Genomic DNA, 15991 nt, shown 5'->3' with positions numbered 1-15991 from the left:
CCCTCTCTCCTCACTAAATATATCCTACCTTATGTTTTTCTGAGAAATACTCAAAAATTACCAACAATGAAATACATATACATGCATCATATATTTATAAGTAAATAATATATATAAAATAGGTCACTCAACCAGCTAATATCCCACAGTGTTTAGTATACTATATCTCTACTGAGAATTCGGTTTTAATGATTTATTTATTTAATTATTTAAGGTTAACAGAGGACCCATGTGTGTCAATAAATACTTGTTGAATGAATAAATGAATTTAACTGATGGTTTTTAATTAGAATCTCTTGGCTCATTACCTTGGTATTTCTTGAGCCTGACAGAGTTATCAATTTGCTTTTATTTGTAGTTTTATTCTTACTGAATTATACACCATTTTATGTGCTACACCTATGAAAATAGTTAAATAGGTTTATCATTAAACCAAGAAAGAAGAATCAACACAAATGTAACTAATTTTCATTTTACTAATTAACATTAGAAGAGAATATTGGGTATCTGCCATTACATGGCAAAAATTATGAAATAAACTCTCAAAGGAGCTATGTCTCACAGATACCTAGCAGATTGTCTGACATTTCAATGAACTTTTATTGGGTATCATTATTGTAATAAATTTCCAATAATAAACTCCATTAGAAATCATTACTAGTGTCCAAAATTTTATGAATATATGCATACACACAAAATATGCATATACATCTCATTCTCCATCTCTGTGCATGTGTGCACACATAGTACACGCGTAATGGGAATTTCATTTGTCAGTATGACATTTATTCAAGTCATGATTATCTAAGCTCCTATCCTCCAGTAGCTTCCCTCTTTTTATGTATGCTTATTCTGGTTTTCCTGAACTATTCCTCATTTCATTGCTCAACAACTCCTCTTTGTTCACTAAAAATTAGCAACATAGTCTCAACTCTGGGTTTTGTTTTTTTGTTTTGTTTTGTTTTTTGCACTGCTTGGCAGTGAGTTAAGTTAGATAAATCTTTAAGCTTCATTCTACTACAAAAATTTTCCCAAAATTTTACTGAATTTGTGTAGTCCGTTACCTCTGATGTTTTGCACATAACATTGTATATTCTTAAGAGACGTACTGCCATGAAAATGTTGCCTAACTTCTAATATTAGTTTCATAACATTGAGTCTTTCCCCAAATCATAAGATTTTACTTTACCTTGCCATTAGACCCTCTCCACCCTCAGCAGTTAAAAAGTCGATATTTTAACATCCTTACCTGTTAAGATATTGAACAAGTTAGCAATTGTAACTCATCCAAATCATTCAGAAAGCAGGAAGACCCTTAGGAGTTGTGATAGGAAAAGATGGTCTTATATGAGGAACAAGTTTTTCATGTAATACTATCAACAATGCCACAAGGCAAAAGCTGTTAACTCTGCTTCCCAAAGGGAAACTGAGACTCAGAAAGTCAAGCAGGCTACTGCAGCTCAAATTGTAGGGCTGAGCCTTAAACCCATGATTTTTTTGGTTTTGAAGCCCATGTTGTTTCATTACTCTCCGTTGAGAAGTTCATCATGCTCTGGAAATTCCTATTCCATACTAAAACCATTCCATCCTGTGTCTGGTTTCCTTCAGGTCCTACTCTCCTTTATTCGAAAATAATTCATCATTTGATTAGAAATGAGCTTAACTTACTTATGCTATGTTTGTTTGGTAATACAAAGTTGCTGTCTTAATGCAATTAAGATGCAAAGCCACTCTGAACATCAGTATTTCTAAAATGGGCAAGGTTTTTCTCCAAAGGGTAATTAGTTCTGTATGATCACACTGTGCATATATTTAGTCTGCTTATATAAGACTGTCCTTATGTTGGATTTATTCTCCCTTCCTTCCAAAAAAAATATAGTTTATCTTTATGGTTAAGCAAATGAGCTGATGAAAATCTGGATGGCTTATTGAGAAACCTGACAATTTTTATACTGATATTTCTGAATATTCATTCAATTGGGCTAGGTAATGTTGCTGTATTGCTTTACACAAAATTGCTTAAGAGGTCCGCAGAAGCCATCATGACTTGTTATTGACTCATGATGAGTTGACCTTTTTCATGCTAACTGTATTTATTTAAATACATGAACTCAGACGTGCTGTCTCTGTGTCTTAGTCATACTAAGCTATTTTAAGGTAACAAACAGTTTTCAAATCTTTAGTGGTTTAATGAAGTAAAGATGCATCTCTCCTTCATACAGAGTTGGATGCAGGTCTGTAAGATCATCTGAATGTCTTTCTCCAAGTAGTGAGTCTGGGATCTAGGCTATATTCACCATGTGACTCCACTACACTGGTGAATTTTGCTTGCAGGCGTGTGGTGGATACACATGGTCCCTTCAGGCTAGCTAAGAAGGAGGCTTACACATAGCTGGATTAAAAACAAAAACAATTTTAAGAATTCCAACCTGAAACCACAATTTCCAAGGTATACCCTTCATTATCCTCTGATACCATTAGCTTTTTTTTTTTTTTTTTAACATCTTTATTGGGGTATAATTGCTTTACAATAGTGTGTTAGTTTCTGCTTTATAACAAAGTGAATCAGCTATACATATACATATGCTCCCATGTGTCTTCCCTCTTGCGTCTCCCTCCCTCCCACTCTCCCCATCCCACCCCTCCAGGTTGTCCCAAAGCCCCAAGCTAATATCCCTGTGCCTTGCGGCTGCTTCCCCCTAGCTATCTACCTTACTACGTTTGTTAGTGTGTATATGTCCATGACTCTCTCTCGCCCTGTCAAAACTCACCCTTCCCCCTCCCCATATCCTCAAGTCCGTTCTCCAGTAGGTCTGCGCCTCTATTCCTGTCTTATCCCTAGGTTCTTCATGACATTTTTTTCCTTAAATTCCATATATATGTGTTAGCATACGGTATTAGTCTTTTTCTTTCTGACTTACTTCACTCTGTATGACAGACTCTAGGTCTATCCATCTCATTACAAATAACTCAATTTCATTTCTTTTTAAGGCTGAGTAATATTCCACTGTGTATATGTGCCACATCTTCTTTATCCATTCGTCCGATGATGGGCGCTTAGGTTCTTTCCATCTCCGGGCTATTGTAAATAGAGCTGCAATGAACATTTTGGTACATGACTCTTTTTGAATTTTGGTTTTCTCAGGGTATATGCCCAGTAGTGGGATTGCTGGGTCATATGGTAATTCTATTTGTAGTTTTTTAAGGAACCTCCATACTGTTCTCCATAGTGGCTGAACCATTTCACATTCCCACCAGCAGTGCAAGAGTGTCCCCTTTTCTCCGCACCCTCTCCAGCATTTATTGTTTCTAGATTTTTTGATGATGGCCATTCTGACTGGTGTGAGATGATATCTCATTGTAGTTTTGATTTGCATTTCTCTAATGATTAATGATGTTGAGCATTCTTTCATGTGTTTGTTGGCATTCTGTATATCTTCTTTGGAGAAATGTCTGTTTAGGTCTTCTGCCCATTTTTGGATTGAGTTGTTTGTTTTTTTGTTATTGAGCTGCATGAGCTGCTTGTAAATTTTGGAGATTAATCCTTTGTCAGTTGCTTCATTTGCAAATGTTTTCTCCCATTCTGAGGGTTGTCTTTTGGTCTTGATTATGGTTTCCTTTGCTGTGCAAAAGCTTTGAAGTTTCATTAGGTCCCATTTGTTTATTTTTGTTTTTATTTCCATTAATCTAGGAGGTGGGTCAGAAAGGATCTTGCTGTGATTTATGTCATAGAGTGTTCTGCCTATGTTTTCCTCTAAGAGTTTGATAGTTTCTGGCCTTACATTTAGGTCTTTAATCCATTTTGAGCTTATTTTTGTGTATGGTGTTAGGGAGTGATCTAATCTCATACTTTTACATGTACCTGTCCAGTTTTCCCAGCACCATTTATTGAAGAGGCTGTCCTTTCTCCACTGTACATTCCTGCCTCCTTTATCAAAGATAAGGTGTCCATATGTGCATGGGTTTATCTCTGGGCTTTCTATCCTGTTCCACTGATCTATCTTTCTGTTTTTGTGTCAGTACCATACTGTCTTGATTACTGTAGCTTTGTAGTATAGTCTGAAGTCAGGGAGCCTGATTCCTCCAGCTCCTTTTTTCGTTCTCAAGATTGCTTTGGCTATTCGGGGTCTTTTGTGTTTCCACACAAATTGTGAAATTTTTTGTTCTAGTTCTGTGAAAAATGCCAGTGGTAGTTTGATAGGTATTGCATTGAATCTGTAGATTGCTTTGGGTAGTAGAGTCATTTTCACAATGTTGATTCTTCCCATCCAAGAACATGGTATATCTCTCCATCTATTTGTATCATCTTTAATTTCTTTCATCAGTGTCTTATAATTTTCTGCATACAGGTCTTTCGTCTCCTTAGGTAGGTTTATTCCTAGATATTTTATTCTTTTTGTTGCAATGGTAAATGGGAGTGTTTTCTTGATTTCACTTTCAGATTTTTCATCATTAGTATATAGGAATGCCAGAGATTTCTGTGCATTAATTTTGTATCCTGCTACTTTACCAAATTCATTGATTAGCTCTAGTAGTTTTCTGGTAGCATCTTTAGGATTCTCTATGTATAGTATCATGTCATCTGCAAACAGTGACAGCTTTACTTCTTCTTTTCCGATTTGGATTCCTTTTATTTCCTTTTCTTCTCTGATTGCTGTGGCTAAAACTTCCAAAACTATGTTGAATAAGAGTGGTGAGAGTGGGCAACCTTGTCTCGTTCCTGATCTTAGTGGAAATGCTTTCAGTTTTTCACCATTGAGGATGATGTTTGCTGTGGGCTTGTCATATATGGCCTTTATTATGTTGAGGAAAGTTCCCTCTATGCCTACTTTCTGGAGGGTTTTTATCATAAATGGGTGTTGAATTTTGTCGAAAGCTTTCTCTGCATCTATTGAAATGATCATATGGTTTTTCTCCCCATTAGCTTTATAACCTCAATAATCTTAAGTGTTTTGTCATCACTCTTTGAAAGAGATTTCAAATATGGAGCAACTAAGCTCCAGACAAGTTGAACTTGGTATCTAGAGATACTGAAAATCAAAGAAGACTCATATCTTTCAGAAGAGTATATGGATTCATACTTTTACTTAATCAATTATGGTGCATGATGGAAAATCATCTCATTAACATAGAATCCAATAAGCAGTCACTTAATTCCCTTTGCCTGGCTCCAATATCTCTAATTTGGGTCACTCACTGTCCCTCTAGCGGGTGGTGAGTTCTTCATGTTTAACCACATACCTGATCCCCAGAAGCTAAAACCCAGCCTTGCCACAGGTCTGGTAAGAATTGCTCATAGGCATAGCCCATAGTTAGGACATGTCTGGTGAACTGCAAAAAGAGACAATGACTGCTTCAAGCCTACCTCCCATAGCTCTTTGTTCACGGCACATTCATCAAAGACACTGTGCTATATGAAGTGGGCTCTATTGCCTTCCTAAGGGAAGTGAAATATCTTATTGGAAAAGACACAGTCTTAGAGTAAAGCCCATCTGGATTTAAATCTCAGCTTTGCCACTTATCAGCTGTGTGACTTTCATCAAGTCACATAATATTCTGAGCCTGAGGTTTCTATGTTAAAAAATACCATATATATCTCATAAAATTTTTGTGAGACAGAGCACATTTGTCATAGTAGGTGCTTTGGAAATGTTAGCTACTTTTTAAAATTAGTAACAAAGACCCAAAGATCTTCATAATCACATGAGTAATCATAATAGAAATTCTCCTGATGGAGGCATTCAAGAGAGTGTCTGGTTTAACACCTTACTTCCAGGTTTTGAGGAGGGAAAGGGATGCACATATCTGAATTTTCTGTGGATTGTTTGAAAATGTGTATTTCTAGGTCTCATCCCAGATTTGCTGACTCGAAGCCCTGGGACTAGAGCTTGTGCATGTGTCACTTGAGAAAGTCTCACAAATGAGCCTACTTAAGTATAGCACATTCTAGAGGCCTGCACAGGGCATGGCAAAGAGGAAGCGCTCAGCAAATATTCGTGGAACTCAGAGGGTCCATGTCTTGGCCCAGGTCCTACCTCCCATAACCAGGTAGTTCTTTTCTGCTCCTTCCTGACTGCCAGACACTATGATATCAGCCATTGTTTAATCTTAGAGGAATCCAACTTTTCCCCAGTGAAAATTGATGTTTCAAAATATCCTTCCAGTCATAGGCAAAAATGGTAGACAAAACAAAAATATAGCTGCCTCTTTTTTGGATGTCTTCACAATAACAGAATTGACACTTCAGCAAGACGATATTGTAAGCTCTAATAATGTTAGCCAATATTTATTGAGCAGCTACATGAAGCAGGCTGCAGGTAAAACACATGTTCACACAATCCCTTTGTGGTAGGCACTGTGAATATCCCTATTTCATATTGAGGGCATCGAGGCATCTAAAGGGTATGTAACTCGGTCAAGTTTGTACCAGGAAGTTTTTTAGAGTGAGGTTGAAAGACATTTCTAGATAAGTTCAAACTCTTAAAAGAACTCAAGTACTCATTCTGATGATAGGTGTTCTGAGCCAGAATTGTTATACAATCAGACATTCTATATTATCAGTTTGACAGAAATTGATGTGGTATTAACATATGGATTTGTAATGCTAATGTTTTAAACAGCCATATTAAGGACGTTTTCATGATAGAAAAAAATGGCAATGGGATGAAGTAGGTCTGAAAATACCAGGACTACAATAGATAATTGATTTCCTAGGGTCCTGAAGGTGGAGAAAACTTCACACCCTGAAAACCCTATTAAAAGAACCTCTCTCTTTACTTGATATTCCCTTACCTGCCTTACTTTTCTTAATTTACATTTACTTGATTATATATATGCATGTATGTCAGCAGGCAGGGAATAAAAGAGATATTTCAGACTCTAGAGTAGCCAAGAAGGATGACCCAATTACTCACCATCACATCACTCTGTGATAACCCCTTTACTTGCCTGGATATTTTATGTAATGATTATCTATTTATTTATTTACTGCTTCCTCTCACTATAAAGTTTACTCCATGAGATCCAGAAGTAAACTTTATATACCTTGAATATTATTATAATGACTGAATAGGTGAGCAGATTCGAAGGATGAGAGAGTATATATCACAGTACTAGATAGAAAAGTAGAGTCTATACTCTGTTAAAGTCAAAAAAGAGAGATACCAAGAAGACCTAAAGAGTGATGTTGACAGAACTGTACTCTCCACCCCTAGAGCAGCAATATTCTGTTTTACACTTTCTTTTGTGTATGTATGTGCATGTTGGAGGGGGGGAGAAGAGAGGGGGAGAGAGAGATAGGTAGGTTAGGGTCCAGGGAACTGGGGGTAGCTCAATATCAAAAAAAGAATCAAAAAATGGGCAGTAGAGCTTAATAGACATTTCTCCAAAGAAGACATACAGATGGCCAAAAAGTACATGAAAATGTACTCAACAACACTAATTATCAGAGAAATGCAAATCAAAACTACAATGAGGTATCACCTCACACCAGTCAGACTGGCCATCACCAAGAAATCTACAAATAATAAATGCTGGAGAGGGTGTGGAGCAAAGGGAACCCTCTTGCACTGTTGGTGGGAATGTAAATTGGTACAGTCACTATGGAGAACAGTATGGAGGTTCCTTAAAAAACTAAAAATGGAGTTACCATATGATCCTGTAATCCCACTCCTGGGCATATATCCAAAGAAAACCATAATTCGAAAAGAGACATGCACCCCAATGTTCATTACTCAGCCATAAAAATGAATAAAATAACGCCGTTTGCAGCAACATGGATGGACCTAGAGATTAACATACTGAGAGAAGTAAGCCAGACAGAGAAAGACAAATATATGATATTGCTTATATGTGGAATGTAAAAAAATGATACAAATGAACTTATATACAAAACAGAAACAGACCCACAGACATAGCAAACAAACTTATGGTTACCAAAGGGGAAAGAGGGGAGGAGAGATAAATTAGGAGTTTGGGATCAACATCTACACACTACTATATATAAAGGAGATAACCAACGAGGACCTACTATATAGCACGGTGAACTATATTCAGTGTTTTGTAATAACCTATAAGGGAAAAGAATCTGAAAAAAATATGTCTGTATGTATAACTGAATCACTTTGCTGTACACCTGAAACTAACACAGCATTGTAAATCAACTATACTTCATTTTTTAAAAAAAATAACTAAAAATGAAGGGCTTATAAATGTGTGTTTGCAGGCAGAGAGAAGCAAAAACCCATCAGGTCATTCTTTATATGATTCTAAACTCCAAATGCTCTTGAGTGAATGAAGGACCCAGCTGAGAAAAGGTAGTAGCCTGAACCTGGGAGAGTGGTCTGGGAAGGAAGGAAGAGAGATGTAGCAGTTAAAGTTGACAGTGCTTGGTCATTAGGTGTAGGGAGAGAGAAAAGCCAAGGCAGATGCTCAGACCTCAGACTTGAGCCCCTGGGGATGGTCAGGCCATTCTTTGATGCAGAGCACTTGTAAAGCAGCAGTTTTGGAGGGAGAGGATTATGGCTTAAGTTTTGATAAATTGAATTTAATGTGCTATGGATAACCCATATGTTAATGTATTAGTCAATGAATAAGGGGTTCTGAAGCTTAAGAGAGAAATTAAACCTGGAGATTCAAATTTGGGAGTCATCAGCAAATCTGTATACCTTCACTTTTCTCAAAACCTCCAAATTTACTTAAGCAACTGTTGTTAATTTCTTAATATAGAAATATGACTGCCCTACTATTAGTGCATTTAATATTTATTAATATTTATTACTGAAGGAAAGATATTCTAAGGTTGTTGGTACATATTCAGTGTAGCAATCCTCCATCACCAGTGGAGTGGAGTAAGGTTATGAAATTGCTTAGATTTATTCAATCTGTTTTATGCAGCCATGCTTGAGGATACAACTTGGAACCTGGGAGTTAATTTTAGACTACACTTCTGGTCCTTGGGGAAATTCTTCCATCTCAGTGTGCTACAAGCATCACCAGAATGCCTTGTTCTAACCATCTAGGAATTTGTCATAATGATGATTATTTCTGAGTGACAATCAGTATAAAATACTGATTAAGTAGTGGACCCAGACTGTTTGGGTTTGACTCCTAGCTCCCCCATTTACTACTAATGTGACCCATTTTCTACCCTTGTCAAGAGGAGATATTAATAGTACTCACCTATGAGGGTTGACATGAGGATTAAACCAAATGAATAACACGTAGTGTCAGAATGATGACTGGTATGTAAAAAATGCTAAATAAGTATTAGCTCTTATTTTCAAAAATGTGTAAGAATTATCACCATTCTCTACCCATCATGGTGTTCAAAAAATTCTGGTAAATGAAAGGATTTGCTGAGCATTTACTAGGTCACTTTTGTAGAACTAAAAACGGTGATGGTAGTGTGCTGGGAAACCCTACTTACTATCCATGACGTTGCTAAACAGTGTGACATTACCAAAACATGATACCCTGGAATGTACATAGCCAATTGGCCTATAGATGATCAAATCAAGAAAGCCAATATTACACTGGGCTAGATTAGTAGTCATTAAATTTCTCAAAGAACTATCTATTTCACAGTTGTATGAATCTTTCTTCAGATGTGATCATCAGTTTCTTGTACACTTACGTTCACATTATTTACACATTATGCATTAAAAGAAGTAAATATAACATCAGGGTTATTACTCTGAATGTATTACATTACATTCTTTACACAGAAAAAATTTTTATGCATTTACAAAATGTGCCACTATTTCTATTATACAAGGGGCTGGGAAACAGCCTTTCAGAAGTTGTTGAATGACCAACATGCAAGTGTACAATAGCAAACAAGGTGGAATGGCTATGATGTTTCCATGAAGTAAATTTGAAATAATGTAATAGAGATTTATTATGATAGAAAAATTAGAAATAGATAACCTGGAAATTGGAAACAGAGATTATTATCATTACCACACTACTTATATGATTACTAGTAGCCAGTAGGGATGGGGGTACATCCTATGCGCCAGGTATACATGACACATTATCATCACAGTAACTTTAACCCTTGCAGTAGTTGTTTGGTAGATGCTATTATTATCCTTGCTTTAGAGATGAGAAACAAAGAAACAGAGAAAGTTAAAAAATAACAACTTGCCCAACATCACATAGATAGAAATTAGGGGAGCTGGGACTTGACCCAGGGCAGACTGATTCTAGAACCCATGCCGAACCATTGCCCCAGTATGGACCAAATACTTCACGGTTAATGAATCCCTTCTCATGTATTTTATCTCATTCCATCTTCACAATCAGCCTGCAAGGTAAGTATTATTTCAGAGTATGTAAGTTGCACAAAGTGACACAGGTAATAGTAACAAAGCTCAAATGGAACCCTAGTCCTATTCCTTGCAATCCACACCCTTCTTTCCATTGGAGTCTAGTCTAATAACTTGACATTCTTAGGAGTCCATAAGTTGGTAAAGCCCTCTTAGTTCTGCAAGCAATAATTGTAGATACAAAATGAAGATGGTCACCTAGTGATTTCAGTGTGAAAAGGATGCTCCATTACACACTGGTCCTTGGAGCTGTAACTAAGCAAATGGATGTCACGTCTGTACTATCAACAGAAGCATTTTTGTAAATTCATGATATTAGTTGATATTCATAGTATTCTGGAGAAAACACTGGTTTAGAGCCAAAAGACAAAGGCTCTAGGTCTCCTGGCACTGGGAATTTCAATACCTAATAATTTCTTCATTAATAAATAAGGGATAATATCTGACATGTTTACTTCAGAGAAATTGTAAACATCAAATGAGATGATGTATAATTTCAAACACCTTGCATTATTATACCACCAGACATAAGTGCCCAATAAATATTTGGGGAATAAATAAATGAATATGTGACTAATATGTGGAACAAAGTATAACTTGAAATGTAGACATAGTATATATATATATATATATATATATATATATATATATATATATATATATATATATGAAATAACTGATAAAACTCATGTGATCATACTTTACTTATTTGTGTACCTGGTACAAAAAATTCTGTTTCATGGATTCTCGAATTTATGTATATAGAATTGAACCAGATTAAATCTATCTTAATGCTTATGATTCTTCAGTACTTTGACTTAATGTTCTTGAACCAGCCCTAAAGGGGGAAAAATGTCACCTGGAAATTAGGTATAGAGTAGAAACACAAATATATGTCACTTTGCCAGAATCAGGTCTGTTCTCATATCCCAATAACAGTCATTCATTCACTATGCCTCTATTGCAGACCTGCAGTGTGAAAGACACCAGGCTAGTATTTTGAGAAAGTCAAAGATCAATTGACCAACTCATCTCAGGTTGCCCAGGACTTATGTTACTGCTGTCCTCACATGTCTCATAGTCCAATAAGAGGGGTAAGGCATGTATGTAAAAATGATGTAAAGTAGAAGTGTTATGTGTCTTGAGATGGATACAGATAAAATGCACTGAGAATTCACAAGTTGAAGAGATCACTACTTCAACTCCAAGAGTCCAGAAAGGAGAGAGCATTTAAACTCAACCACAAGGGGCTTCCCTGGTGGTGCAGTGGTTGAGAGTCCACCTGCCGATGCAGGGGACGCAGGTTCGTGCCCCGGTCCGGGAAGATCCCACATGCCACGGAGCGGCTGGGCCCATGAGCCATGGCCGCTGAGCTTGTGCGTCCGCAGCCGGTGCTCCGCAACGGGCGAGGCCACAACAGTGAGAGGCCCGCGTACCACAAAAAAGAAAAAAAAAAAAAATTAAACTGAACCACAATAGCTTGATTTGTGTTTCTGAAGAATAAGCAGGATGAAGTAAAATCTGGGACAACAGTAGGAAGAGATGGGGACTCTTATACAGCCGTTTGGCTTTGCTGGAGCCTAAAAAAAGAGGTGTGCATTCCAGGGACCAGTTTGCCGAGACTGTAGGCCTTCCAGGATAGGGAACTTTGAGCTAAAAGCCAGGGAAATCCCAGGCAAACCGGGATGAGTTGTCCTTTCTTCTACTTTCTACTGCGTACTTGGGGACCACATGCAATGAAGGCTGTGGAGGGGTTTTAGCCAACTGAAGTGATTTAGCTGTGACATATTAAAAATTTTTCAGTAGTTTGATAAAGTTTACATTTTTAACTACAAATCACTTTCATTATTTCAGGCTATATATATCTTTTTAAAGGTTTGTTCATTCTCTCTCTCTCTCTCTCTCTCACTTCATTTCAGCACTTTGAACGGCTAGCCTTCATTTCCTGTCATCAGGATCATGTAAAGGCATATTGATGTAGCTCTAGCTTCCTGTACAAGGGAGATAGCTCAGCAAACTAGCTATCGAATTCAACCACAGAATTTGTAATTGGAGAACTGAGTTCAGATCTCTTTACTCAGTTTAACCTTGAGCAAGACCCTGTCTCTCTGAGCCTCAGTTCTTTGTGATTGAATATAAGATATTAATTTTAGAAAATGTTAGGCAGCTAAGTGGCTACTCAAAAGTGCCCAGATATATCCCTAAAATGAATGCAAGTTTGAGACTAGGGTGGAAATTAGGTAGTCATAGCCTAGTTAGAAGATCCACACACGTGGCAAGGATAGAGAGAGGGTCAGAGAGTGGAGTTACTTACCGAACGTCCACACCCACATAGGAGAAACAGCCCCAGTCATTGCAAAGGCAATAGAGAAAGAATCATATGCAACTGATGGCAGCTGTCACAGACTCAAGGGGATCGGTGGCTCAAAATAGGCACATTTGGACTGTCCATCTCTCTCTGGTAGGGCTTGCAACTGTGTACTGTATTGACCACCAGGGATGGAACACAGGTACACCCTCTTTGTTAATTAGTTTTTAAAATCTTTTCTTATAAATGTAGGAAAAAATATAGAAAACACATAAAACAAAGCTCAATTAAATGAATTATCACATGACCACCTAGTAAAACCACTACCCAGATCAGGAGTTAGAACTTTGTTACCCACGCTGAAACTTTCTGGTGTCCCCTCCTAAACACAGCCCCCTCTCTACCCCTAAGGAGTAACCATCCTCTTGACTTTTTTGGTAATCATTTTCTTAGGTTTATTTATCATTTTATCACCCAAATGATTTGCGTACCCAAACATATAGCTTAGTAATGTCTGTTTATAAAATGTCATTAAAGTCTCTTTCAATCTGTAGACTTCCTAGCCATCATATCTCCCTCTCTCTAGCTCCCTTCCCCTCTTCCCTCTCTCTTCCTCTCTCTCACTCTCTCCTTCTCTCTCAGAAACTGGAATGTGTATCTATCGATGTTGAGTTGCCCACAGTCTGAATTTGGCTGACTGCATCTCCATGGCATAATTTAACATGCTCCTTGGTCCTCCACATTCCATGTAATTTGCTCAACTTTGGGAAAGACTCGTTTTTGGAAAGGTGTCATTTTCTTCTGTCAGGTGGTACACAATGTCCAGTTATCTCCTGTGTGTGTGTATGTGTGAGTGTGTCATGTCAGCAGCCATTAATTCTCGCTACTAGGTCCATTAAATAATTAAGGGATGCTGGCATGGGCATGCTCTATCATTCCTGTTTTTGGTTTGTTAGCTGGCATAATTCTATAAAGAGAAACTTCCTCTCATCTACTATTTGGTTAGTCTAGTAGTACTGTTTATATAGGAAAAGCAAGGTAAATGCTGGATTCCTTTCTTTCATTTACTTCTCACTGAGCCCTCTTATATAGCACTCCAGATCTTGATGAACATCTCCTATTTTGAATGCCACTGAGTTTGAGGGGAGTAAACTAACATAAATTAAAAGCAATTACAATAAACAACTATATCTTGAAATATATACCCAACCCAACATATGTTTTTACACTTTGATGAATTTGTTCCTAAGGATATTTGGAAAGATAAACATCTATTCTCTGTTTATTTTTAACCCGTACTCTTCCATATTGTTACTGTCCAAGACAGATAATATCTAATCTATTTGCATTGTTAAAACATTGTTCAGGTTTACTCATTTGTCTCTATTTGCTTCAAACTTTATATTCTAATACAAGATTTCACAGTTTAGTCATTGGAAAAATCTAACCCTCATTCTCTATTGAAATTTAGAGAAATTTGGAATTATAGTTCTTTTTTTCAAACCACCTTTCAATTCTCCAGGATGAACTCATTAGGAGCAAAAGATGGAATCTTTCCAAGGTGCATGGGCCAAGGGCAGCATTTGATAAATGATTGGAGAAGCTGCCTTTGCTTCCCGAGATAGAAATTAGAGAATAGCAGAAATAGTAATGAGTAAAGAAAACAGCCAAAAAGCTATTGCTGAAAGAATAGCTTTAATTTGAAATTTCTTACTTCACTGTTCGTTCTTTACATTTTTATGACTAAGAAAATATTTTAAAGCTGTGATTATTTAATTTTTCTTTACAAACCAACTACAAAATATTATAAGAATGCCCCAATAAGCAACCATAGCTTCAATAATCGTTTCCTACTTAGCTTTCAAAACCTGTTGCATAAAGACTTTTATCAGTGAGGGAAGCAAACACTTTCATTGATAGATGAGTGAACCATCCTTGCCTTACTGCATTCTAATTCCTTGATCTGACTTTTTAAAGCACAGAATTTAAACATCTGAGAGTCATTAATTCTATCACAGCTCAGCAATATAGAATCCTTCAAAAAACAGTCAATGCTTGCTTTGAGGATGTGATCTCTAGCATAAGAACACTTCATGGGAAGTGGTGTAAAGACTCAAAGAAAATTAAAACTTTAAAAAGCATCAAACATATATATTTTACAACTGCACCTAAGGAGGTTGCATCTGTTTGTGGCCACAACTGACTTTCACAAAGTTCCCCTCAAATACTTCCTTGAAATATCCTTTTCATAAAGGAATCAAAATAATTAATATTTACTACAAGTGGTTTCTAATTTGCAGGAAGTCCTGGTAAACTTTGTTCACATCAGGTCCTCAATTATGATGCCGCTTTCATCTAGTTCTCTTAGCTTGGCTTTCATCCAGGCTGTTAGGTGAAATTAGGCCCAGAAAATCAGATTATTACATCCCAAGGGAAATGACTGATAAGCAGCAGATGATTGCTTATCTCCTGGCTCCTTGCTGGTGTTGAGGTGTTGCTAGTTGCAAAGCCAATTTGTTAACAATTAGTACTCATTAGAATCATTTCCTGTTATCGGTTCTAAACATTTGACAAAGCACTTTTAGGAAATTGGACCCCCAAAAGTAGCTATCCATAAGTGTTGAGCAATTAAAAATCTTCAGGATCCAATGTAATTCCTAAGCAGAGTCATCAGTTTCCAAGTAATTATTTTTGCTTTGGAACCCACCTGCTATCCTGTCCAGTTTAAAGATGTGCTGGTACAAGGACATACTTCTTAATTAGCAGAGGTTGTGGATAAGTCAGTACAGGAACAAAAGGAATTTTCTTTTATTATCTGCTTTACCTGTTTGCAGCATATCTTTAAGGGACAAAAAATGCCAGCTTGCAATACAATATATATATTGCGAGAGTGTGAAATTAAATTCATTACTTCTATTATCTAAACATTTAAGTTTAGTTTTTAAGTCTGTGTTCACCTTTGTATATTATGAACTCTAAGTATAGAATCATAAATGGAGTCAATGTGCATTACATTAGAATTTAAATATTACCAGTGTCAGCTTTCTGAAATATTATATATGACTTTAATAAAATTAGCATAAATACTATATGCATTTGAAATTTTTTCTCAGAAAAGGCATTGTGTTTATCTAATTTTTAAATATAGACCTGCATGTATTACAAGGCTGCAAATCTACATTCAATTGATATGCCCCATTATCTAATTAAAATATTTATTATCTGTACAAGTATATCTACTGATACTTGCTTAAATGTTCTTTATTTAGATTAAGAAAATATGCCTTATTTCCTCCCTAGTAAGTAATGGTCTTTACCTATAAACTATTCAGTTATTTTTGTAGGATCAGGATTA

At 36.6% G+C, this 15991-nt stretch overlaps 1 protein-coding gene across 1 annotated transcript in view; it reads left to right on the top strand.

Moving 5' to 3' along the window:
• The window catches only part of PDZRN4 (PDZ domain containing ring finger 4), a 375783-nt gene that overhangs the window by 213692 nt on the left and 146100 nt on the right, over positions 1-15991 (top strand). The gene's annotated exons all lie outside the window — the stretch shown is intronic.

This window comes from Phocoena phocoena, chromosome 11 (assembly GCF_963924675.1).
Source record: "Phocoena phocoena chromosome 11, mPhoPho1.1, whole genome shotgun sequence".
NCBI lineage: Eukaryota > Metazoa > Chordata > Mammalia > Artiodactyla > Phocoenidae > Phocoena > Phocoena phocoena.
This window is presented reverse-complemented; position numbering and strand designations above follow the sequence as displayed.